Source organism: Sapajus apella, unplaced genomic scaffold (genome assembly GCF_009761245.1).
Source record: "Sapajus apella isolate SASKATOON/1434 unplaced genomic scaffold, GSC_monkey_1.0 scaffold10, whole genome shotgun sequence".
In the NCBI taxonomy this organism is placed as follows: Eukaryota; Metazoa; Chordata; class Mammalia; order Primates; family Cebidae; genus Sapajus; species Sapajus apella.
Window position 1 is genome coordinate 32,983,586 of NW_022436950.1, and position 23,568 is coordinate 33,007,153.

The window sequence follows — 23,568 nt, forward strand, 5'->3', positions numbered from 1 at the left end:
TCAGGAGTTCAAGACCAGCCTGGCCATCATGGTGAAACCCCATCTTTAAAAAAAAAAAAAAAAAAATTAAAAAAAAAAAAAAATTCTCACAGGCCGGGTGCTGTGGCTCATGCCTGTAATCCCAGCACTTTGGGAAGCCGAGGTGGGTGGATCACTGGAGGCCAGGCGTTCGAGATCAGCCTGGCCAACATGGTGAAACTGTCTCTACTGAAAATACAAAAAAAACTAGCCGGGCTTGGTGATGCATACCTATAATTCCAGCTATTCAGAAGGCTGAGGCAGGAGAATCACTTGAATCTGGGAGGCAGAGGTTATAGTAAGTCGAGATCACGTCACTGCACTCCAGCCTGCGCAACAGAGTGAGACTATCTCTCAAAAAATAAATAAAATAAAATAAAAACTTCACACAGAGCCACTGAGCCAATCCTCCTCCAAGTTGTGATACTGGCTTTATCACCAGCAAACAGGAGTAGAGAATCTGGAAAGAAGAAACCAACCTCTGGAAACCGTGCCCCACAGGGTTAGAGAATTTGGGAACTAACAAAAAAATTCTTGAGTTTGTCTTGCAGGGCAGCAGATAAGGAAACAGTTTGTTACAATCCTTTCCCTTTCCAACAAAATTGGTTGACAGACTGAAACTGGCTGGAACCAATACGGCTGACTAGAGTCAGCTCAGAATAGACCTGCTTCCCCAGTGAGTGACCTTTTGACGTCACAGTCCAAATTTCCACCACATGTTACATACCAGCTCCACCTGAACTTGCACATGCAATCCGTGAATAATGAAGAGGCAACAAGAGGTGTGATGTACCTGAGCCACAAACAGCCCATGGCCAACTAACACTCTAAGCACCAGGCACAGCTGCCTTTTCCTGCATCTACATCTACCAAGCACTGAACAGTGATATAATCCCTTCAGATACTGGGTACAGGGTTCGGTCATATGACTTCTCTCATATCCCAGAAACGTAACATCCAGAGATCACAAATTGTTACCTGGCGCTCTCTTCAAGTAGAAGGCCACTCCTTTTGTAATTCCAGGCTCCATTGCCTTTCCTTAAGGCCTTGCTGCCTCAATTATTTTTGAGCTGGAATCCTCCTGAATAATGAATCTGTCGGACAAAAAAAGGTTTGGAAAATAACAATACAGATTGCCAACGGATGAGCTAGGAAAATGATTGTCCCTGCTTTTTAGCTCAAGGATAAACAGGATTTTTTTCTAGCTTGCTTCCCTTTGTGGTAGCCCTATAATATTAGCCACTATGAACCAAGTAACCACTATGAGTCAGGGGCTGTGCTAAGCAGGTTAACTTATGTGCTTTCTTTCCATTCCATCTTTACAAAAATTCTGTGAGGGAGAGTTTGCAGTCAGTTGTTTTCATTTATTTGTTTCAAACACAAAGTTACCCAGATCACCTCATACAATGACACATTATTATAACGATACCTTGAATGATAAAACTGTTGTTATTTTTCAAGGAATTTAACACGGTGTGATGTATATGAGTCACAGCTTGGTTTGGCAACATATCATAGCAAACTCAAAGTAATGGTGACCTAAACACATAAGAGCTCGTATGTCTCCAGAGACAGAAATTCTGGAAATAAAAGGTTGCTAGCATTACTTCAGTGCCTCAAGAATTTCCAAACTGAGACAGTTTTGGTAACTTCTCCCCTACAATTGCCTTTCCCTTGTAGTTCCAAAAGAGTTGCTGAAGCTACAGCCATCTTGTCGACCTTCCAAATCATACCTGGAAATCTGAGCCAGCTTTCCTTGAAGCCCCAGCCAAAGTTTTCTACTGAAATCTTAGTGACCATGCTCAGTTTCAGTGGAAGCTGGGAAGTGTAGTGTTTTGTCTGAGTACACTGCTGTCCTAAGTTAAACTGTGGTTCTGATGATAAAAAGGAGGGAATGGATTTTTAGGTGGTCATTGTGGTCCCTGTCACAAGGTGAAGAGGTGGTATAGCACCTTACCAACAGGAAGTATAACCAGTCTGGGCGTGGTGGCTCACACCTGTAATCCTAGCACTTTAGGAGGCTGAGGCAGGATGATCATTTAAACCCAGGAGTTCAAAACCAACCTGGGCAACATAGTTGAGGTTGTTGATCAGCAGCACTTGTTTTCTGAGCACCCGTCATGACCCTGCTGATCAAAATAGAATATGGTTAAAACAGGATGCAGTAAATAAACTGGCCAAAACCAGCTACAACCAAGATGGTGACAAAAGGGACTTCTAGTTGCCCTCACTGCTCATTATAAGCCAATTATAATGCATTAGCATGCTAAGACACTCCTACCAGCACCATGAGTTTACAAATGTCATGGCAACGCCCAGGAGTTACCTTATATGGCTTAAAAGGGGAGAAACTCTCTGTTCTGGAACATCTCTACCCCTTTTCTAGAAAATTTGTGAATGGCTATAAATCTAGCTGGACAGCAATCTGTACATGCTACTCTCCGCCTGTGGGATAGCCCCGCTCTGCCTGTGGAGCAGCCATTTTCCCATACTCTATTGCTGTAATAAACTTCCTATGCTTCCACTGTATTCCGTTGGCTCATTCTTGAATTCTTTCCTGTGTGAAGTCAATAACCCTCCTGAACTGACCCTAATTTGGGGATTTATCTACATTATAGTGAGACCCCAACTCTACAGGAAAAAAAAAATTAGCTGGGCACATGCCTAGAGTCCTAGTTACTTTGGAGGCTGAGATGGGAGGATAACTTGAGTCCAGGAGGTCAAGGCTACAGATGACAGTCACTGCACTCCAGCCTGGCCAACAGAGTGAGCCCTCATCTCAAAAGAAAAAAGTATAAGGCTGGGCCTGATGGCTCACACCTGTAATCCCAGCACTTTGGGAGGCTGAGGCAGGTGGATCACTTGAGGTCAGGAATTCAAGACCAGCCTGGCCAACATGGCAAAACCCTTTCTCTACTAAAAATACAAAACAAAATTAGCCAGGCATGGTAGCGTGCACCTGTAATCCCAGCTACTCGAGAGGCTGAGGCAGGAAAATCACTTGAACCAGGGAGATGGAGGTTGCGGTGAGCCAAGATCACGACACTGCACTCCAACCTGGGCAATGGAGACTCTGTTCCAAAAATAAAAATAAAGCAAGTATAACCAGAAAGAAGTATCTTGGGCAATTCATATAGAGTAAAAATAATAACACAAACATTTATTGAAACTTTATTCGTTATTGCTTTCCATATACCGTCTCAGTGAAACCTCACAACACTATGATATAGGTAATATCATTATCTCCATTCTCCAGATTAAAAAAACAGGGCTTGAATCATTTCAGAAACATGCTTAAGGTCATCCAGCCAGGCAGTGCGAGAGCAACAGGGATTAAAAAACTGGTCCTTCTAATGGCCCAGATTTTGCCATCGGTATATGATGATTTCCCCTCTCCCTCTGAAACAAGGGACTAATCACAAAATTGAAAGTTGAAGAGCCTCACTCTAGAGAGGAAAGACCGCTCCTGGAAAATGCGTGGTCGGTGCCTTTCTCAGGGCTGGGCCCTTTATCTCCAAGTGCAACAGCACTTAATCAGTCTGACTCTGCTTTTTCTACCAGCGAGTAATTTCTTCAGTGCCATTTTCATTTTCTGTTCTGGCCGAGAGTGCCCTGCTCTTTGCATTTATCACCCTTATGTGCATTGGTGCCATAATAATTTTGGGTTTTTTTCCAGACAAATTTCCAAAGCTGACATTAACTGCAACTTTTTGATAGCCACAATGACAGGAGAGGAAATAAAATATCAAGCATGCTCTTTTTATTATGCTTTAAAGCGCTATAAATTTGTATTCCTTGCAGAGGGCTTGTGGACTCTAGCTGAAGCTATAAGCTTGCAACTCTGTTGCTATCTACTCTAGACGATGCAAGAGAGGCTTTCATTTTTTCTATTTCAATATGCTTTATAATTCAACAGAATTTCTCCTCACGTTCTTCCTGTATTTCATAAAAATTTAAATGGAAAATATTAAGTAGCTTAATAGCAAAGCAACACCGAGTAGCATGCTTGGCATAACATTTTTAAAATATAGTCTCATTATATTAAATAACTCTCATTATTGTAATTATGCTGCTAAAAGTACAGGGAATAACATATCACGTCATTATTTAATTTTATGGAAAAAGCTTTCTAAACTGTTTGTTGACAGATAATGAAAAGACAGATTCTTTTTTTATTTTGCCTAAATTACAGCCTGTGCTAAGGTTTTGTCTTTTACTTTAATATTTCTTAAAATGTACTTATCCTTTAGGATCCAACTTTATTATTCTTTATTTCAGCATAAGATAAACTAGTAATTGCTTGGAAGACAGGTTCGACAGCACTGAAACTTTTGTGTTCCAGGGTGGCAATAAATTTAGTTGTCACTTTTTAAAATGCCTTAAAGAACTCTGTAGAGTATGATATTATGCAGTCATTAAAAGCATGTTTGTGAATAATATGTAATGACATGAAAAAACGCTCATGATCTAAGTAAAACTGGTAGGTTATAAAAGCTCCATGTATGACCTAATCTTGCATAGACTTTTCTTTTCTTTTTCTTTTTTTTCTTGAGACAGAGTCTTGCTCTGTTGCCCAGGCAGTGGCACCATCTTGGCTCACTGCAGCCTCCGTCTTCCAGGTTCAAGCGATTCTCCTGCCTCAGAGTAGCCGGGATTAAAGGTGCACACCACCACACCCCACTAATTTTTGTATTTTCAGTAGAGACGGGGGTTTCACTGTGTTGACCAGGTTGGTCTCAAACTCCTGACCTCGTGGTCTGTCTGCCTCGGCCTCCCAAAGTTCTGGGATTACAAACATGAGCCACCGCGCCTGGCCAGATATTTTTTAAATATAAACAATATGCCAAAATGTCAAGACTGGCTTCTCTAAATGAGGGGGTGGTGGTTAGAATTATTTTTGTCATTTTCAAAAGGGGATCTCCTTATGTTGCCCAGGCTGGTCTTGAACTCATGGTCTCAAGTGATTCTCCCACCTCAGCCTCCCAAAGTGCTGGAATTATAGGTGTGAGCCAAATGCCCTGGCCACAACTTACTTAATTGAAAAAAAGTTTTTGGTTTGGGGGTTTTTTTAGATTTTCTTTTCTCTCTCTCTCTCTCTCTCTTTTTTTTTTTTTGAGACAAGGTACTGCTCTGTTACCCAGGCTGGAGTATAGAGTACAGTGACACAAACATAACTCATTGCATCCTCAACCTCACGAACTCAAGCTCTCCTCCCACCTCATCCTCTCAAGAAGCTGGGGATTTATTTGTATTTTTTGTAGAGATGGGGTTTCGCCATGTTGCCCAGGCTGGTCTTTAACTCCTGGACTCAAATGATCTGCTAGCCTCAGCCTCCCAAAGTGCTAAGATTACAGGTGTGTGCCACTGCACCCCATCACAGTTATTTTTTTAAAAGTCCCTTTGAATGGGTGAGTGGAAGGCGCTACAGTGTGACCCTGACTGTAGTGCAGTAAAGCCTAAACAAGCCGCTAACATCTCATTCTATGGACAGTTTCATTCCAAAGATAACAAGCATCTCCAAAGCCTGTGGTAAAGATAATGGTCTGGGCCCTTTTTTATTCCCCTTCTTCCAGGAACTCCACCTGGACCTCTGCCACTCCAGGCAAAATCAGGCTGTCCTATCAGGACCTGCTTGGACCCTTCTTTCTATTTACATTCTACTGTGAGGTTGACTCCCTTCTTCAGGATGGCTGAAAGGACCAGTTGAACTCCCCTTTTGAAAATTCAGGGAAGTAGGCCAGGCACAGTGGCTTATGCCTATAATCCCAACACTTTGGGAGGCTGAGGCAGGAGGGTCACTTGAGGCCAAGAATTTGAGACCAGTCTGAGCAATACAGCAAGATTCTGTCTCTACAAAAACAAAACACTTAAAATTAGTGAGGTGTGGTACCACGTGCCCGTAGTTGTAGCTACTCAGGAGGCTGAGATGGGAGGATCACTTGAGTCCAGGAGCTATAATCACACCACTGTATTCCAGCCTGGGCAATAGGGTGAGAACCTGTCTCTAAAAAAAAAAAAAAAGAAAAAAGAAAAGAAATCAAGGAAGTAGTTGTTTAATGGGTATAAAGTTTTAGATTTTCAAGGTAAAAACATTCTAGGGGCCTGTTTCATGACAATATAAAAGTGAATTACTGAATTGTACACATAAAATGGTTACAGTCTACTAAAAATACAAAAATTAGCTGCGCGTGGTGGCACGCACCTGTAGTCCCAACTACTTGGGAGGCTGAGACAGGAGAATCGCTTGAACCCAGGAGGCGGAGGTTGCAGTGAGCCGAGATTGCACCACTGCACTCCAGCCTGGCGACAGAGCGAGACTCTGGAAATATATATTCACAGTACAAAAACAGAAAAAATGGACAATGATTTCTTCACAGTTTTTATATCTAACTATTAGACCATAGGTCTCTTGGTTATAATATGATGTAATATTTTATACACATAATTGTCCAGCGATTAATAACTAAATTTTAATAAAACTGAAATGTCTGCAGAAGATCCAATTTAGGCAACTACTAAATCACATCATTGCCATAATGCCTTTATTTCTTGATTCAGTCTGTAGTTTTAAAACATTAAAAAGTTTTTTAATTTATTTCATCCCTCTTTTTTTATTTTTTGTTTTTGTTTTTGAGACAAGGTCTTCCTCTGTCACCCAGGTTCTGGAGTGCATTGGCACAATCACACCTCATTGCCGTCTCGAAGTCACTGGCTCAAGTGATCCTCCCATCTCGGCCTCCCACATAGCTGGGACAACAGGTAAAAGCCACCATGCCCAGCTTTTTTTTTTTTTTTTTTGTAGAGACAGGGTCTCACCATGTTGCCCAGGCTGGTCTCGAACTATTGGGCTCAAGTGATCCTCCTGCCTCAGCTCCCAAATTGTTGAGATTACAGGAGTGAGCTACTGGGCCTAGCTGTATTATTTTAGATTTTACTTTATACTGGTACTAACTTTCTACCTTAAGAAAACAGATCATTTTTTAAATAATTTTTAGGCCCAGCCCAGTGGCTCATGCTTGTAATCCTAGCACTTTGGGAGGTCAAGGGAGGCGGATAACCTGAGGTCAGGAGTTCGAGACCAGCCTGGCCAACATGGCAAAATCCCCGTTTCTACTAAAAATACAAAAATGAGCCCGGCATGGTGGCGCATGCCTGTAATCCCAGCTACTGGGGAGGCAGAGGCAGGAGAATCGCCTGAACCCAGGAGGCGGAGGTTGCAGTGAGCTAAGATCACCCACTGCACTCTAGTGTGGGCGACAGAGGGAGACTCCATCCCCCCAAAAAAAATTTTTTTTAATGTAAAAAATATCCAAATTCAACAAAAAAATTTATCTGTGGACTAAAATTTACAATTGCCAAAGGGCAAAATAATAGTACGCCTGGAAGCATTCTTTTTGTTTCACTGTTTAAAATTTTTAAAAACTAAAAATGTCAGGCCAGGCGCAGTGGCTCATGCCGTAACCCCAGCAGTTTGGGAGGCCAAGGCAGGCAGATCACGAGGTCAGGAGTTCGAGACCATCCTGGCTAACTCAGTGAAACTCCAGCTTTACTAAAAACACAACATATTAGCCAGGCATGGTGGTACATGCCTGAAGTCCTAGCTACTCAGAAAACTGAGGCAGGAGAATCGCTTGAACCCTCAAGACAGAGGCTGCAGCCAGCCCCAATTGCTCCACTACACTCCAGCCTGGACAACAAAGCAAGACTCTGTCTCAGAAAAAAAAAAAGAAAAACCTAAAAATTCCAAGACAGAATATGGAATAAAGAAGTTGAAATGACTTAAATTCTGCTTCTTTGTTTTTGCCCTGATTACGCTATCATTATGTATTTTAAATCTATTGTTTGAATGCAGGCACATGTTGCCTCATAGTGGGAAAATATAATTGTGCCAATGTTTTGGAACAATTATCAACTGAATCTCAAAAGAAAACATATCTAAATCAACACATGGCATCGGGTGATCTTTATAATTGTCATCTTCAATGTAAACTACATTGTCTATTAAAGAGAAATAACAAAGATTAAAATAATAATACTTAGCTTTTATGTAAAATACATTGTCTATTTAAGAGTAGGTAATACATACACATGAAATGACAGCTCATCATAATCACAGTAATTGTTTACAACTGAAACCAACAAGATCTCTTGAGGGGAGGAGCATTTCGCGATTGACCTGAGAATTGCTGGCACATGGTTACAACAAAAAGCAGGAGGGCTTATTTGGTTTTATTATCGTTTTTAAATTCTCTACAGGCAGAAGGCCCCTTATTGCCTACACCCAGGTGGACTGCTCCCTGCTACACCTCCTCTCGTCATGCCTCCATTCCATAGTTAAGCTGGGCAAGGTTGGTTTTGTTAATTTCACAGTGCTTTATACTGCATTCAGGTTTTACTATGGACACATTGGGTATTCATTTTTTTAATGAACAAATCACAAGTTCCTTATGCAATAAAAATAAGCACCCAGTGACTTATTATTCTGCATATTCAATTTTCTGAAATGGAAGAAGCTCAATAGGAAAAAAATTAGAAAGATAAAAAAAAAATTGAAAGTGCACATTGCTAGAGGATCCAGATGGTGTCCGTGAGTGAGTTGGACAGAAGAGGAGGGTGTGGAGCTGGGACCTCGATGCCAAGCCAAAAGTAGGCAGGTGGTGCTGGGAGTAAGCCGCTGTGCAGACACCTCGAACAGTGTTCTTGTTGGGACATAGACCCACTGTACCCAGGTCTGCTAATTTTTTCATGAAGAGCCGATAATCTAGATGGCTAAGATTCCTGACTTTTAAATGTTGAAAATTAATTCAAACTCTAGAAAACGCTGCTTCACAAACAAAATACATCCACAGCTGCAGTAAGCCTTCAGGCTACCAATTTCCTAATGAAAAATGCAAAAGCAGCAGCTGAACAAGTTTAAAGAGGTTGAGAAAATATGCTGTCTTCTCTGATCCTTTTCCTTTCCTAATAAGTAGCATTTTGGAAAAATCCAGATACACTTACATCATAGCCACAATTATCTGCAGTTTAATGAGACAAGTAGCATAATTAGAGTAGGTAGTTGGGAGTGACCTGAATGCCCACAGCAGTCCTTTCTTTTGAATCAGGGCCAGCAATGGTGTCACCCAGACGCTGTTGACTAATGTACAACAGATTTACTTAACCACTGGCAAACCACATTTCCTTTTCCAGAGCAATAACTTAAAAGATTATTTATCTCCCTTTGTTGCAAAGAGAGGAAATACTTCTTCCTGGACTCAGGGCAGCTGTGACGCGTCCTCCCAGAGAAATCACTAAACTACAAGGATTCAGACAGAGCCCAGAGCCCTGAAAACTTTGGCCACGCGCTTCCTTCCCCTCAGCAGCCACAGGCACCAGCAACTCCAGGGAGGTGAGTGCTTGCTTTGCCCCAAAATCTTCACACCCGCCAGCATGTGTCTGAGCCAGTAGATTGTATTTAAGAAAACCTAAAAATGTTTTGTATCTGGATCTCTTTTGAATTCGAATTTGGCATATTAAAAGTGAAAGTTTACTCAAATTAGATATAAAACAGAAGCTGTTCCCCACATTTCCACAGGTAATTAGAACTTTAGGAATCTTTGTGGAAAAGTTGGAGAGCTAAGTCCTCCGCAGACTTTCCCACTAAGTATCCTCAAGACTCATTCTCTACATGGGGCAAAACAGAATTAGAAGCAAGAATCTGCACAATGCTTCGTCCTCATTCAGAAGCCTTTAAGTATTCTCCGGTTTAAGTGGATGAAAACTTCCCTGTATGGCTGGGTTGCCATGGCTGCTTGCTGTGACCCCCAGGGCTACTAAGCCTGCCACTGTGAGACCATTTCAGTCTCTGCAAAAAGCTTTTTGTGTCTCTAGCCTCACAGTTCAACCAACTAAAGGCCCCCCAAGTATAATCTCCAACCTGCCTACCCTGAAGAACCAGGCATTTACACAAGATAATCATCACCCTGACAAGGGGAAAAAATGTAAATGTCTTTCTGTTATTCATAAATCAGCTTCTCTGTAGGAAAATGTCCTTTTGTATATCTCTTTTCCAGTGCTTCTGTTCTGGACTGATTTTTTTTGTTCGTTTTTTCAAACAACAACAAAAAGATTAGAAATGGTCATTGACAAGAATATGACTTGATTATATAATATTCTCCCAAATGTCTGTTTCTGAAATTTCTATCATCAGAGTTTTTAGATGTTTGGGGGAATATGCTATCTTAACATCACACAAAAAAGAAAGAATAATGCTAACCTTAATGATATCAAAAGGTGAAAGGCCAAGTTGGCGACCCCAATTGTTCTGGTGAGGTTGATGGGAGGGAGGGAATGACCAACTTAAAATCATCCAACCCTTTCTTACAATTAAAGCTTCATTAAGTTAATATAAATCTTCTCTTTTACAATGCAATCTCTTCAAAAGAGCAGTTTTCTAACAGTGATATTTCAAGCATTAGTGGAGAAATGCTATTTGTATGAAATGGGAGATTCTATTCCCCAAAATAATATGATAGCGGCATTGTGTATCTTCCATCTCTGAACCCAGGTGGCCCTACAGATAGATCTGCTTGCACACATTCTCCAGTCAAGAAACCCTTTGAGAGCAGGCATGGTGCCTCACGCCTGTAATCCCAGCACTTTGGGAAGCTGAGGCAGGAGGATTACTTGAGCCCAGTATTTCCAGACCAGCCTGGGCAACACAGTGAGACCCTGTCTCTATTTTTTTTTTTTTTGAGACAGAGTCTCACTCTGTCATACAAACTGGAGTGCAGTGGCACAATCTTGGCTCACTGCAACCTATACCTCCTGGGTTCAAGCAATTCTCCTGCCTCAGTATCCTGAGTGGCTGGGGACTGCAGGCGCATGCCACCACTCCTGACTAATTTTTGTATTTTTAGTAAAGAGGGTTACACCATTTTGGTCAGGCTGGTCTCGAACACCTGACCTTAGATGATCCACCCACCTCAGCCTCCCAAAGTGCTGGGATTACAGGTGTGAGCCACTTCGCCTGGCCCCGTCTCTATTTTTAAAAATAAAAATAATATATATGAAAAGAAACCCATTGAAATACTAGCCACAGCAGCCTTCAGAAAATCTGCAAATGATTTTTTAGAAAGTGGCAAAACTGGCTGGGTGCAGTGGCTCATGCCTATAATCCCAGGGCTTTGGGAGGCCGAGGTAGGCAGGTCACAAGGTCAGGAGTTTGAGACCAGCCTGGCCAACATGGCGAAACATCATCTCTATTAAAAATACAAAAAATTAGCCAGGAGTGGTGGCAGGTGCCTGTAATCACAGCTATTCAGGAGGCTAGGCAGGAGAATCACTCGAACCCGGGAGGCAGAGGATGCAGTAAGCCAAGATCGTGCCACTGCACTCCAGCTTGGGCAACAAGAGCAAAACTCCATCTCAAAAAAAAAAAGAAAGTGGCAAAAGTGTCCTGAAATCCTTCAACCTGGTAGAAGTTTTGCTATCCCTTCCTCTCATTCACTCAATTCTGTAACTATCTCTTCCAATAAGGAAATTGATAGCCCAATGTTTAAGTCTCTTAAGAGAATGATCTTTGAAATCAGAACATCTGGAATCAAACCCCAACTCTGCCACTTACACGAAAGGCTCTCTTAACAGATCTCCAATTAACTAACCCACCAGCTTAACCAATGCACCAAACAGCCTGGCTGGTATGTACTATGCCCTTAATGCTCAGAGCTCAGAGGTAGCGGGTAGCTTATCTCTAGTACACCTGAGCACTTTAGCTACTTTTGCACAACAGATCAACTGCAAGTCATGCCTTAGAGTATCAAGGGGAAGCTCTTCAAACATATATCAAACTATAAAGCTTATTTGCAGAGATATTTATTCCTTTTACTTATTATTTCTTAAACTAATTTCAAAGTGAAGCAAGTATATGTTTTAATACTGTTTTAGGTGGTAACTACAACATAAAAATGCATACACTTTCCTGGGTTTCCGTGTGTATTATGCTTAAACTATGCTTGGAACATAGGACAATCCTTGATCAATGTCATTTCTCTTGTCGCCTTTTATGTTCTTTGCTACTCATTGCCTCCTGCTCTACAGCCAAAAACTCATGTAAAGTAACTCCCTGAAATTCTCTTCAGGAATAGCTTTTACAGGTGAAATTGTGATTTTGTGTGATTACAGAACATAGTACAGAACTATAGTAAACACTAATACTGCTAATGCAAAGGAACGGAAATTAACAGAGCTCTAGTAACCACCCCCTTCACTGACCACATCTATTCATCTGGTCTCACAAAAGACTGAAAAATATGCCAAGACTGAATCAAGGGATTGCGGGTAGGTGTGGGAGAGTATTCATTCTTACAGGGCAGAGGGATATCTGTACTTTGTAAAAGTGCACCTCCCCGCCCCCGACCCCCACCATGAGAATTCCTGCTTTGGATTTCCTAGACTTAGACTTGGTCTTTAACAGTGGACAAAAACAAAATCGTGTGCTTCTCTGGCAGCTGACCTTTCACAGCCTAACATTGTTCAATTTCAAATATCACATGGTTAAGCTGAAGTTAGACCAGACAAAAATAAAGATAGCTAGCTGTCAGAGAGAAACCTGCCACATCAAGGCATGTCTACCTTCATGCCCCACACTTCTCATCCTTTGAATTTATGAATTCTGAATCCTGCCTCAGGTACACAGATGGGCTCACATCTGCCAGGCCCACAGATGGTGACCAGAGATAAAAATCAAACCTTTAGGCTCAGCGAGGTGGCTCATGCCTATAATCCCAGCACTTTGGGAGGCCGAGGCTGGTGGATCACAAAGTCAGGAGTTTGAGTCCAGCCTGGACAATATGGTGAAACCCCTGTTTTGTATTTATACAAAAAAGTTAGCCAGGCGTGGTGGCACATGCCTGTAATCCCAGCTACTCAGGAGGCTAAGGCAGGAGAATTCCTTGAACCCAGGAAGCGGAGGTTGCAGTGAGCCAAGATCACGCCACTATACTCCCCTGGGCAACAGAGTGAGACTCCAACTCAAAAAAAAAAAAAAAAAAAAATCAAACCTTTAAGGGTGGGGGCTCATGCCTGTAATCCCAGCACTTTGGGACGCCAAGGCAGGTGGATCACCTGAGGTCAGGAGTTCAAGATCAGCCTGGCCAAAATGGCAAAACCCTGTCTCTACTAAAAATACAAAAAGTAGCCAGGCGTGGTAGCAGGTGCCTGTAATCTTAGCTACTCAGGAGGCTGAGGCAGGAGAATCATTTGAACCTGGGAAGCAGAGATTGCAGTGAGCTGAGATCATGCCATTGCACTCCAGCCTAGGCAACAGAGCAGGACTCCGTCTAAAAAAAAAAAAATCAAACCTTTAATTCCCTCAGTACTAAGAAAATTCTCTTTCAAACTATCTATGTAAGTAAATTAAAAGTTAAAATACAGGCCAGGTGCAGTGGCTCACGCCTGTAATCCCAGCACTTTGCGACACTGAGGCAGGCAGATCATGAGGTCAGGAGTTCGAGACCAGTCTGGCCAAGAGATCAACCTGACCAATATGGTGAAACCCCGTCTCTGCTAAAAATAGAAAAATTAGCTGGATGTGGTGGCGGGCACCTATAATCCCAGCTACTCAGGAGGCTGAGGCAGGAGAATTGCTTGAACCCGGGAGGCAGAGATTGCAGTGAGCTGAAGATCACATCATTGCACTCCAGCCTGGGTGACAGAGTGAGACTCTGACTCAAAAAAGAAAAAAAAAGTTAAAATTCACACTTAACTAATATGTGATTCCGTCTCTTCACTGTCAGGACATACTGAAGCCCAGAAAGTAAAATCTCCTAATGAGCCTTATATCGTGCATTTGAAGAATGTTCCATCTCTGCTAATTCATTTTTTTTCTTTTCGAGATGGAGTTTCACTCTTGTTGCCCAGGCTGGAGTGCAGTAGCGCAACCTCCACCTTCCAGGATCAAGTGATTCTCCTGCCTCAGCCTCCTGTGTAGCTGGGATTACAGACATGTGCCACCACGCCTGGCAATTTTTGTGTTTTTAGTAGAGGCAGGGTTTCACCATGTTGGTCAGGCTGGTCTCCAACTCCCAACCTCAGGTGATCCACCCACCTTGGCCTCCCAAAGTGCTGGGATTACAGGCTGAGCCACTGTGCCCGGCCCGTCTCTGCTAATTTTACTTGACTCTTCTTAGGCAAACGCCTACCCAGACAAAGAAGGGTTGGGTGTCCCCCATTCATCACTGATTTTCAGCCTGCAGCAGAACAGCTAGTAGCAATGATTTCCATTCAAAAAACAAACTTGTTACACAAACACAGGCTGGGAGAGAGAATTAATTAGTACAGATGTTCATTGCTTACTTTCTTCCTGGATTGCATGATGATTTTTTTTTCTTTTTTTCTTTTTTTTTTCCCCTCAAGAGGAGTCTTGCTCTGTCACCCAGGCTGTAGTACAGTAGCACAATCTCAGCTCACTGCAACCTGTACCTCTCAAGTTCAAATGATTCTCCTGCCCCAGCCTCCTGAGTAGCTCGGACTACAGGCATGCACCACCATGCTCGGCTAATTTTTGTATTTTTAGTAGAGATGGGAGGGTTTCACTATGTTGGCCAGGCTGATCTCGAACTCCTGACCTTGTGATCCGCCTGCCTCAGCCTCCCAAAGTGCTGAGATTACAGGCGTGAGCCACCCCGCCCGGCCTGCATGATGAATTTTTGTGGAGGGTGGTGCGGGAAGGGAAGAACCACATTCAAAACCCAACATCATTCTTCTCTACACTGTCATTTCAAAAGCCAGATACCAGTGGAAGGAGGAACAAAGCCGTTCAGAACACCATTCTCCATTTAGTTCTGGTGGGACAATAGCTTCTCTCATCCCAGAAAATTAACTGGTAAGTGCTCTCCTGTTTATTTTCCTCAAACTGATACATTTAGAGCTGACCTGATGAGGATTCCTGCAGACAATTTATTTACAAAACAGCATTTTGACTAACTACTAGCTGGCAAAAAAAGAAAAGGACTCCTGATCATTTGCAAAATGCTCTGTCTGCAGATTCATATTTTTGGTCTTGGCAAAAGTGTTTAGGGACGATCCTATAGGGTTCACTACAGCTGCTGATGAATCCTAAAACCCTGCAAGAGAGAAAATAAGCATGTTGCTGGGGTGGCCGACAAAGAAGAACTTTAAGTAATTTTCTCAGCTTTTTACCTACATAATTACAGCTCATAAATCTGGCTTTTAAGGAGTTGTGATCTAGAAATAGTCAAACATCATTTGTGGAAGGCTCACTGTTGAGAAACTAGTGGAAAAAAAAATGGTACTCTGAGATGAAAGCTGATATTTCCCTCTTTAGATTACAAGGTGGGAAAAAGTTCTCAATTTAGCTGTAATGCAGTTCCCCCACACTGGCTCCCCCTTTTTACGATGAAAGTCTTGTGGTTTGCTGTGCTCTCCCCTTTCTTTGTTGTTGTTGCCTTTTTGAAATCTCACTCTCAATTTCTTTTTAGAATAATTGATATCCAGGCTCTCCCAACAAGGGATAGATGGCTAAATGCAGGGAAGACTGGGAGAGAAGGGTTCAGCTATTTAATTGTTCCTTTTCTAGTCAGAAACTGTGAGCACCAATTGCTTTTATCTTTTCCTCCAAAGGAAAGCTAATGAAAACAAAATAACATTTGATAACAGAACTTTCACTGGCAATAATGATCTTAAATTGACTTTTTCACTTAAGGCAGACTTATTCACTCAAGAATCCACAAACCTGTTGTTACATCAATCCAATGGTATTTTTGTTTTATTTAAAAAAAAAAAAAAAAAAAAAGACCAAGGGAACTTTCTCTGGGTCTCAAGTTACAAGAAATTATTCTTAGTGAATAATTCTCATCATATTTGTACATCTTCCAGATGCTAGATTATGTTTTTCATGGCCTATTTTATGATTTTAGCTTATAAAAGATCATACATTCCTGTTACTTTACCGCTAATTGTCATGTCCCTGAGATAAATATTTAATAACAGATCATGTTAACCAGAATTATAATCATGTAAAAAGTAAATGAAGTAGAAAGGATTGAATGTGCAAAATTGATAATAGATGTGTTACTCTGATGGTGAGGTTATATATGTGTCAGGGAGAAAAATCTTCTCCTGTTCCCTCTTAGATTTGTTACCAGGGGCCAGCAAATGAAATTGGCAGAAGAAAGATTATCAAGAGAAAATAAAATTTAATTGTATATACATAGATATGGGCGTTTCCAAGTAAATGTGACTCAGAGGTTGCAGTGAGCTATGATTGTGCCACTACATTCCAGCCTGGGCGACCAGAACCTATCACAAAAAAAAAAAAAAAAAAGTGACTGAGATGGGCAGTTAGAATTTAGGGCTTACATGCCATCTTTTTTTTTTTTTATGTGCGTGTTTTTTTGTTTTTTGTTTTGTTTTATATATGCCATCTGAATAGGAGAAATGGAAGAGAAGAAGGGCACTTATAAGAAACCAAATGACTTTTTAGAAACATAAATGGATCCTTAGGAGAATAGACCAGTGATATGAGAGTTTTAGTGACAATATCTGTTTGGGTGTGGTGGAAGACTTCTCATCTCTGGTGATAAGAGTCAGTCTTCCCTGATTGCTTCCAGGGAGGGGATCTATGGCAGTAAATTCTCTTGAGTTCTTTTGGAGGGCTCTGCTTTTAGGCAGATAAGAGATTTCAAAACTTAAATCCCTTCTGCCCAAAATAATTTTTATGCCACACTGGTGTGTTCTACACTGCTTCAGGCAATATATCCATTCCATTTTCCCAAACTTACTCTAATCGTACATTATTTTTATAATGTTAAAACTCTCTAATGTTGCCAGGTACAGTGGTGTGTATCTGTAGTCCTAGCAACTCAGGAGGCTGAGGCAGGAGGATCTCTCGAACCTGAGAGATGGTGTCCAGCCTGGGAATATAGTGAGACCCTGTCTCTAGGGGAAAAAAAATGGGGGAAAAATAGCTATCTATTTTTTTTTCAGGTCTGAATTACCACACAAACCACAAAGTTAAACCTTTAAATCTGGTGGCAATATACAGTCCTGATTTACCTGGTTTCCTTGGTGGTATTAACTTCAGTATGGCTACATTTAATGAAAGTAATAGACACTATGCCACAATAAAAACCGACAGTACAAAATTAAAAGGTAGAAAAGGCATAACTAGTTAAATCAAGATTAGTAACATAGCACTCTCTTGAACTTGGACAATTTCCAAATATACGTCTAACGCACAATATCTACAATATCTTTTTTTTTTTTTTTTTGAGAGACGGCATCTTGCTCTGTTGCCCAGGCTGGAGTGCAATGGCGCAATCTCGGCTCACCACAACCTCCTCCTCCCAGGTTCCAGCAATTCTCCTGCCTCAGCCTTCTGAGTAGCTGAGATTACAGGTGTGTGCCATCACACCCAGCTAATTTTTGTATTTTTAGTAGAGATGGGGTTTCGCCATGTAGGTCAAGCTTGTCTCAAACTCCTGAACTTGTGATCTGCCCACGTCGGTCTCGCAAAGTGCTGGGATTACAGGCGACTGCACAATATCTTTACACTTGTTATTTTGATTTTGCCAAGTCATCCCTGAGCTCTGCCTCTAACTTGTCTCATGGCATGAGACGGAGCAAACTCTCTGTACCTTGGCTTTCTTTCCTTTACAATAAATCAAATGGATAAGATTCCTTCCAAAACTCTCCAATTCCTTTTTGGATTTTTTTTTTTAACCCCTTCTTATTAAGTCACTGTTCAGTGTGATCTATATGATGGATTATCTAGCATATACAATGGGTACTTAATATTTAGTGGGAAAAAATCTTCTATTCAGACTCTGCATATTTTTCAATATGAACTTGATCTTATTATGTTCTGATTAGTTTGTTGAAACTCAAATAAGTGGAAAAATGTTCTTCATTGTTAAAGAAAGTGGTATCAACAGGAATAAAATATAACATGAATCAGGCAGAAATTTTTTGCTAGAAATTATGCAATCCTCCCTTCAAAAGAGTGGAGAAGGGCAGGGGTTAGGAATGGGACCTGGCTTTGCCTGCAGAAAAGTTTATCTCTGGGCGAAGCAAATTGACCTAGGGGAGAGCCAATTACCCAAACTTGGTCTTAATGCGTTTTATTCAGCAAACAAACTCAACTAGCTTATGTAAATTGAGTGTGTGAAGCATTGCAAACAGCAACTCTCTACAGGACAAGTGCAAATAAAGAACTGTTTTGGCCGGGCGCGGTGGCTCAAGCCTGTAATCCCAGCACTTTGGGAGGCCGAGGGGGGTGGATCACAAGGTCAAGAGATCGAGACCATCCTGGTCAACATGGTGAAACCCCGTCTCTACTAAAAATACAAAAAATTAGCTGGGCATGGTGGCACGTGCCTGTAATCCCAGCTACTCAGGAGGTTGAGGCAGGAGAATTGCCTGAACCCAGGAGGTGGAGGTTGCGGTGAGCCGAGATCGCGCCATTGCACTCCAGCCTGGGTAACAAGAGCGAAACTCCGTCTCCAAAAAAAAAAAGAACTGTTTTGTGATAAAAGAATTCAACAAAGCAAATAAATAAGGTATGTTACGACTTTTTGAATGTTGTATTATTTTTGTTTTACTCTCAGTTTTCACCTTCATCGTCAGGCAGAGGAAGATAGAAATTGAAAAATTGGGTTACTTATTTGGAAGTCTAATATTTTGCCCTGTTGGAGAGGTGCTTAGCATTCACTAAGAAAATCCACCTGTATTTGTCATTATCAGTCAAGCAAATATTGACTGAACCCTCAGTTAGTGTGATGAGAGAAGACACACGATTTTAGTGGAAAGTTCTTAACCTCAGAAAGCTTTGAGTTGTACTGCCTGAGACACAGAATTAAGTTCATAAACTAAGAAGTTTTAAAGTTCTGAAAAAAACAACCCAAAAAAGTGCTATTTGGTGGGGGGGGGGGTGGGCGGGGGAGACAGAGTCTCACTCTATCACCCAGGCTGAAGGGCAGTTGTGTGATCTCAGCTCACAGCAGCCTCCACCTCCGGGTTCAAGTGATTCTCTTGCTCCAGCCATCAGAATAGCTGGGATTACAGGCGTGTGTTACCATCCGTGGCTAATTTTTGTATTTTTCATAGAGACAGAGTTTCACTGTGTTGTCCAGGATAGTCTCCAACTCCTGGCCTTAAGTGATCCACCCACCTTAGCCTCCCAAAGTGTTAGGATTACAGGTGTGAGCCACTGGGCCTGGCTGTGACCTTGACCATTTTTTTTGACCTTGACCATTTTTGATCTAACAAAATAGCAGTTTCTTATGCCTTAACATAAAAAATGAATCGATAATTTAATAAAAATAGGAGACTGGGCCCCATGGCCCACACCTGTAGCCCAAACACTTTCAGAGGCCAAGATGGGAGAATTGCTTGAGCCCAAGAGTTCGAAACCAGCATGGGCACCATAGTGAGTCCACATTTCTATCAAAATTTTAAAAATTAGCCAGGCATGGTAGTACAGGCCTATACTTCCAGCTACATAGGAAGCTGAGGCAGGAGGATTGCTGGAGCCTGGAAGGTGGAGGCTGCAGGAAATGTGACCGTGCCACTACATTCTAGCCTCCATTACAGAGTAAGACCCTGTCTGGGAAAAAAAAAGTTACATATATTTATATATGTAAATATTTCTCATTTATATAAACATTTGTATATTTCTACACACTAAAACCATAGTAAGCATGATTTGTTTGTTCTTGAGACACAGCTCTCTCTGTTGCCAAGGCTGGAGTACAGCAGCACTGTCACAGTTCACTGCAACCTCAACCTCCTAGGCCCAAGTGATCCTACCACCTCTGAGTAGCTAGGACTACAGGCATGTACTACCATGCCTGGCTTCTTTTTTGATTTTGTAGAGATGGAGGTCACATTATGTTTCCCAGGCTGGTTTCAAACTCCTGGACTCAAGTAATCCTCCCACCTCTGCCTCCCAAACTGCTGCGATGACACCCAGCCTAAGCATGATAGTTTTGATAATTGAGAAAGCACTTCCTTTTTCATTCACTCGACATTCATTGAGCACCTATTGAGCACTCTGCTCCTTGCTGAGATACAAGGATAAGTAAAAGATATTCCTTGCCCTTGATGTTCTTAGTTTACTAAGGGAGATGAACACCTTAACAGATCATTACTCAGAGAGACTGTGTGTACAGGAGTTAAGAAGGAAGGCCCCAAGGTCAGAGAGACCCAGATGTTTAGTCTGGTCTTCACCACTTTTACTAAGTGCCAAAGCTCTCTTAGCCTCATGGAAATAATAACAGTACCTCCCAGGATTCTTCTGAGAGTTCAATGTGATAATGCATGTAAAGTTGCTTAGCATTGTACTGTGCTTAACAAGTACTCAGGAAATACTGAGTATTACTGTATGTATTAAATGCTACTTACATAATTAGATGTGGTTAATACTTGCTTCCTTTGAGTAGAGTTAGGTCAACTGGTTTTAATTATAAGCAACAGGCCAGGCAGGGTTTCTCATGCCTATAATCCCAGACCTTTGGGAGGCTGAGGCAGGTGGATCACCTGAGGTCAGATGTTTGAGACCAGCCTGGCCAATATGGCAAAACCTTGTCTCTACTAAAAATACAAAATTGCCAGATGCAGTGGCTCATGCCTGTGGTCTCAGCACTTTGGGAGGCCGAGGCATATGGATCACCTGAGGTCAGGTGTTCAAGACCAGCCTGGCCAACATGGTGAAACCCCATCTCTACTGAAAATACAAAAAAAAAAAAAAAATAGCCAGGCATGGTGGTAGGTACTGGTAATCCCAGCTACTCAGGAGACTGAGGCAAGAGATTCACTTGAATCCAGGAGGCACAGGTTGCAGTGAGCCGAGATGCACTCTAGCCTGGGAGATAGAGCAAGACTCCATCTCTTTAAAATTAATTAACTAATTAAATAAAAATAAAACTACAAAATTAGCCAGGTGGGGTGGTGCACACTTGTCCCAGCTACTCTGGAGGCTAGGGCAGGAGAATCCCTTGAACCCTGGTGGCAGAGGTTGCAGTGAGCCGAGGTTGCGCCACTGCACTCCAGCCTGGGCCACAGAGCAAGAGACTCTAACCAAAAAAAAAAAAAAATTGTAAGCAATACATGACAGTGACAATGGTTTATAGTGTACTTGTTAGTTCCTCATACCAGTTTGGAGAAAAATCTCATCATCTTTTCCTGGAAACGGGAACTGTTGTCAGTCAAAAGTGCTGGGCTAAGGAAGGGAAGTGGCTGAACAGACTGAACACACCAGGAGTGGGGCTGGCTTTCCTAGGTACTCAACATTCTTTTAATGCCTTTGATTAAAAAAAGAGAGAGAGAGAAATGAAACAGGAACTAATAGATTTGATAATAAATAAGAATTTAAATTCTCTTCTCCGGTTGACATTTGCCTTCTCAGACAAAATTGTTATTGCCAAGATGCCCATGTACATGACTGCTTTCAACAAAGCCTACTGAATAGTCTTTCCTTCAAGGAACACTATTGAGCCCTACTGTCTGCCAGGCACTGTGCCAGGCTCTGGGAGTATAAAGGAAAGCAAAACTGCAGGCTACTGGGGGAGACAGGCATCCATGAAATAAGCTTCCACATTCATAGTAACATGTAAGTGAGGAGCTTAGAGCAAACGCCCTGATTTAGGCTGGGGCATAGGTTTGTAGAGGCAGGGAAGAGTTCATTTAGGGAAGCAATATCTAAAAGTACCACTTACGCTTTAGAATAGCTGGTGATTTTCTCTTTAGTTCCAAAACCACCAGCAAGTTCAGGAGATAAAAGCTTCGTCAAATAAATTTTTGGTTACTATATGGAACATGCCGTGTTGATATAAATTATTTATTCTGTCACCCAATTGTATTGATAACATTAAATAAGGCCTTTCCATTTGTCACTGTGCCCCAATGGGACTCTCATTTTATTAACTGTATTCAAAATAAAATCATCCACCTTTGGAATGATTTTATTACTATTAACACACACTTATAAATGCACACTTAATTAAGGTTCTTTACATGCAACAACCAAGAAGTTGGGAAAAATTTAGATGGTAAAATGAAATGGTTTTTTTCTTATCTGGGAGGGATTCTTTGTTCTGGAATGATATTTCATATATAAATATGGTATTTCTCCATGATCTTCTTTTTGGATTTTTGGCAGTTGAATGGGGAAGGGTGTATTTCAGCACACAGTGAAAACTGCTTGTCTTGTAGGAAGGATGATAATATACCTAACACTGTGTAAAAGTGGCATTTTCACCTCATACCTATAATCCCACCACTTTGGGAGGCCAAGGCAGGAAGATCTCTTGAGCCCAGGAGTTCAGGATCACTGTCTTGAACATAGTTAAGACCCCCATCTCTACCCCAAATTAAAAAAAAAAATTAGCTGGGTTTGGTGGTACACACCTGTAGTCCCAACTACTGGGAAGGCAGAGGTGGGAGGACCACTTGAGCCCAGGAGTTTGAGGCTGCAGTGAGCTATGATCTTGCTACTGCACTTTAGCCAGGAGACAGAGTGTTTCCAAAAAAGAAAAAAATAAAAGTCATATTTTGAGACTTCCTCAGAAATATGTTAGATTTCCCAAAATGCAGGAAGTTAAAAAAAAATGTTTAGCTTTTTAACTTGTTACTTGAACACTTACAAGAATATTCACACATCTTTCAGCCTTAAATAAAGATAGGTTTTTAAAAATAAAGACCCATTTTCTAGATATGGTAAATAGAATCTGCTCAGAATAACTGGATGCTCCTTAGTAATTTCCCACACGGTGACCACTTGTTTTTACTTTTTTCTCAAGCAATCAGTAAACGATATACTCATCAAACTTAAGAGAGTAAACAAATCAAATATATCTCTTGCTAAGAAAAACCACTGATTGCTTCTTTAGCCAGTTGGATTATAGCAGGTCAGTGAGATCATAGCAAGTAGCTTGGTTATGTTATACTGATATTCATCACAAGAAATGAACTCATCTACAGAAATCCTTTGCTGCAAAATAAATAAACTCCTTTGGTGGAACATTATCACAGGATCAGAATGTGCTACTTTGTCAAGAGATGAAATAAACACAGTGTAGCTTTACTGTAACAGCAGGAAACCATTATTTTGTTGCTCACAGCAGTCTTTCAGCTGATATTTTCTCTTAGGATGAAACCCAGATCCACAATGCCATCAAAAGTAACCACAACCCAGGCATGGTGGCTCACGCATATAATCTCTGCTACTTAGGAGGTTGAAGCAGGAGGATTGCTTGAACCCAGGAGGTGGAGGTTGCAGTGGGCTGAGATCACACCATTGCACTCCAGCCTGGGCAACAGAGCAAGACTCCATCTTAAAAAAAAAAAAGTAACCACAAATAGTATTATCAAATGAGCTCTCTGATTAGAGCCATTGATCGTTAAATTATCTAGAAGCCCGAGAATTTGCTACGTTTAAACAAAGTCATGTAAGGCTTGTGAAATATTTCATAATATAATCTAATGAAAGGATCAATCAAGTAAAGTCATAACAATGATATTGCACATTTATTGAGCGCTTGCTATGATCTGGAC

At 41.4% G+C, this 23,568-nt stretch overlaps 1 protein-coding gene across 2 annotated transcripts in view; it reads left to right on the top strand.

Moving 5' to 3' along the window:
- The first annotated feature begins 9,097 nt into the window (after positions 1–9,097).
- The window catches only part of GPR1 (G protein-coupled receptor 1), a 48,907-nt gene continuing 34,436 nt past the window's right edge, over positions 9,098–23,568 (top strand). Inside the window, exons 1-2 of one of the 2 annotated variants that reach the window (XM_032278506.1) lie at positions 9,098–9,406; positions 14,784–14,881. The gene's annotated coding sequence lies outside the window, so the exon portion shown is untranslated. The remainder of the gene's footprint in view (positions 9,407–14,783; positions 14,882–23,568) is intronic. The other variant, XM_032278507.1, reaches the window with a different exon arrangement.